Source organism: Diaphorina citri, unplaced genomic scaffold, assembly GCF_000475195.1.
Source record: "Diaphorina citri unplaced genomic scaffold, Diaci psyllid genome assembly version 1.1 scaffold15231, whole genome shotgun sequence".
NCBI lineage: Eukaryota > Metazoa > Arthropoda > Insecta > Hemiptera > Psyllidae > Diaphorina > Diaphorina citri.
In genome coordinates this window covers 7,762-11,536 of record NW_007392595.1, presented here as the reverse complement: position 1 = coordinate 11,536, position 3,775 = coordinate 7,762, and the positions used below count along the sequence as shown (strand labels likewise).

At 36.2% G+C, this 3,775-nt stretch overlaps 1 long non-coding RNA gene across 1 annotated transcript in view; it reads right to left on the bottom strand.

Moving 5' to 3' along the window:
• Positions 1-948: 948 nt before the first annotated feature.
• Positions 949-3,775, bottom strand: part of LOC103523097 — a 10,582-nt gene continuing 7,755 nt past the window's right edge. The window contains exon 2 of the long non-coding RNA XR_001809882.2: positions 949-1,440. This is a non-coding gene — a long non-coding RNA (uncharacterized LOC103523097). The remainder of the gene's footprint in view (positions 1,441-3,775) is intronic.

Sequence of the window (3,775 nt, the reverse complement as noted above, 5' to 3'; positions counted from 1 at the left end):
CCTTTATGACCCTTATTGGAAAGAACAAAAATCTGAGTTTAAACTAAATCAAGATTGCTTCCAATTGGTTTAACTTAAGCTTAGATTAAACTGTGAGTGTGATCCTGGCCACCAGAGTAGATACCTACAGAACGTATCCAGGTGAATAGAAAATATTTGGAACCTCTCTGAGTCACCCTGTATATTTATATATTTTTACTTTTTTAATATAAAAGTTACATAATTGACTTTTTTTTTGTGTTCTACTTTGAAGTTGGAAATTTTATATAATTTTTTGCATTTAATTACTCAACATTATTTCTCTCTCACTCACTTTTTCTCTCTCCCTCTTCTCGTTTCTTACTCTCACTTTCCTTTTCCCATTTAAAAAAATAATTGAATTCTTGCCATTTGTGGGTTATGTAAGAAGGAGAGGAAGAAGGGAGAGAGAGAGAGAGAGACTAATCGAGAGGTGACTTGCTGAACAAAGAAGGAAATATTACTGGAATGCATATTTCAGATTGGTATTTAATTATAATTGAACAGAAGGGAGATGGGGGATAGGGAGGGAGAGAGAGAAAGAGAGGGGAAAATGGGAAGAGAGAGAGAGAGAGGGATAGAGAGTAAGAGAGAGATGAATAAATAGGGAATGAAAACGAGAGAGAAGGAGATGTGAAGGGAGAAGGGCGTGTGACATTAAAACGGCTAAAAGAGAATGCGAAAAAGTAAACAATTTATAACGAAAGCCTAGGGCCTTGTTGACTCCTGCCACGGATAGTCTTCGGAGAACAATTAGAATTAATTGAAATCTGATCCCATTAACAGACTAACAAAATTCATTTATTTTACAAGATTTATTTGAATAAACTTAATGCTTGCACCGAAATTTAATTTATCTAAATTAAATCAGTTAAAATTCAAATTGTTTAATATTTAAATTAATTACCAAAATTATTTAACTCTTTAACACAACACAATTATTTCACAATGAACAAGGAAATACAGAAGTACAAAGTAATTACAAGTACCAAGATTGCATTATTTACCATGTCTGGAGTCGCACAAATAATTACGCCAATAATGTACAATAATTAGAACCATGTGAGTCCAGTGCACCCAAAAGATGTGGAAAGAAATTCCAAATTAGTTCAAATCTAGAACCAGCAAATACTACAACAATTGTGACACAATCCAAAATTCACTTCTGATCACACAGGATGAACTCATGAGTCCAATAAAACATCACAGCACTTCAGTTTAGTATCCTTAAAACAAAGTTGATATTTTTTTTTTTGCTTTTTTTTTAAATTCTGCTTAGCACCACAAACTTCTAATTAACCATGTGTTTTCACAACCTAACCAAATTTTGGGAAAACTAATCTGAAAAATTAATCCTAACTATTGAGAGCTCTCCAATACCTAATACCTACTCCTAGCCTAAACCCTTAATCTAGCCTAAACCTAACTAAAGAATTGTTGCTACCTACACACAGTCAAGGTGAAGAATATCCTGTGGCTAAGCTACTCAAAGATTTTTTTTTTTTTTTGCTGGTACTGTACCTACAGGTAAAATGCCATTTGCTGTGTTCTCTATTGAACTAGCTATCCTACCCCTAAAGGTTGGCAAATCCCTATAAGTACCTACATCCCGATACTAAACTAACACCAAGTGCAAAATTCCAAAGGTCCCCAAGCACACACCTGAGTGAACAGAGTTGAATCAATCAACCTTGGAAACATTTACAGAGCCAGTGACCTAGGTATCCAGAAACTGCAACAATTTTACTCAATCAATAAATATGTACCAATTCCAGAGACATCTACACATAAAGAGTGTCCCGTACTTCATGTACCAACTATTAATCTATTGCAAAATTACTCAGAACAAGCCACCTTTAGCACTGTGTTAGGGTTATTTTCAAAGCCCCTCTAGAAACCTAAAGTAGATCTCGAACCAAGGTAACGTATCCTAAAAAGATTATATGTGTTATATCACTCATCAAAGTATCGTGACAGCATTTGCAACTCAACAAAATTAGCCACGACTCTCGTTAATAACTATGACAAGCAAGGTCGCGCATTAAGAATAGAGGAATAAGCTTTCTAATCTACCAGGAAGATATACATATGCTCGTCACGGTTCATAATTGAGTCACAGTCTACGAGTTGAAAAAGTATTTCCGGAAACTTAGTAAAGAATATCATTTAATGCCGCCACGGGTTGATAATGAAGTGTGCACTTAAGAAGTAAATATTAGGTCTTCGTGGCATAAGCCCCAAAGAAGGTTGGACATCGCCTTTAGCGCCTATAAATTTAGAATTTATCAGGTAGGTCATAGTTGACAAAATACCCCAGATAATATAAAAACAATTAACATATAGACAGTTTTAAATTGAAGCGGCTCGACTCTATCAAGTGAACACACATATTAAACGTACACTTAAGCATGTCAAGCCCTAGTACCTAACAGAAGCTTGCAGTGACGGTGGTGTGTACGACCCAATTCAACCTCTATTTCGGTCGTCGTCTGAAGGCTTGAGAGATTTTACCCAATTCAATCGTTAACACCCACTGACACGGGGCTTTACGGACCAGTTATGGATGTACCGAGGATCAGTTATAAGGAGTATGGACTACAGAGGATCATCAGTTATAAGAGTATGACTCACAGAGGCAGTTAAACGAGTATGACTACAGAGGCAGTTTGAAGAGTAATGACTACAGAGGCAGTTACTAAGGGGTATGACTACAGAGGCAGTTTACCTAGAGAGGGACTGGTTATACTTCTACAACGTAAAGAGCCTACCTTGTTTATCTATCAATCCCACAAGGACAGACGAGTAAATCCAATCTATACCGCCCGGACGACTTGACAATTATACTCAAATGCTCTAATACACCTGGTGATGGCGAAGAACAGGGTAGTTGACGAAGGTCCATTCTGGGTTGGTATAAATGTAATCCACTCATTCCTGTATCATCGAAATCGAAGATGCATAAAGGTCTGTATGTGGATTGGTCCGTGGCAACGGAAACGAGTGTGATCCATAGTGAGTGGAAGTAGAACCTTCGGAACTAACCTATTAACTCATCTTAACAAGTGGAAGTGTTTAACACTCGGACTCCCTTTCTTAATGTAGTCAAGTTTTCCCTTTTATTGGATGTAGCACTCCACGAACTCACCTGTAGTCAACAAATAAACAAATTAACATTGTATTATTTTACAACAAATTTACAATTAACATATAGTCTTAAATGGGTTGAGAAGAAGAAGTAGAGTCATGGAATAGGATCGATTGTGTGGTCGGTCGACTAGGCTGAATAAGCCTACCGGGTTTCCAGCCGGATTACAAGAGCTTCTGATAGGCACCGTCCTCAGTTGTTCCGGGATCCGAAAGCAATATTTTTACTGCGAACGCTTGATCCTGAGCTTTGTCACAACCAAAACCTAGACCATGTGTTTGGAACTCTACTTTTTTTTTTTTTTTTTTTTTTTTTTTTTTTGAAATTATAAATTAAAAGTAATGGAACCATAAAGTTCAAAAATGGTGTTCTTTTGAACACCGCGAAAAGTTTTTTTTTTTTTTTTTTTTTTTTTACTAAAACTGAGTTAATTGGAAGTTAATGTTAATTGTTAACCTGTTGTCAAACAAAATGAACAATACAGTAATACACTACAAACCACACGTGGATTAATTTAACACTTGTGCCCATAACGAAGTGTAACTAAAACTAAAGTTAACCTGAAAGTTAGGGTTAACCACCTAATCATCAAATCCCACTACAAACACCAAA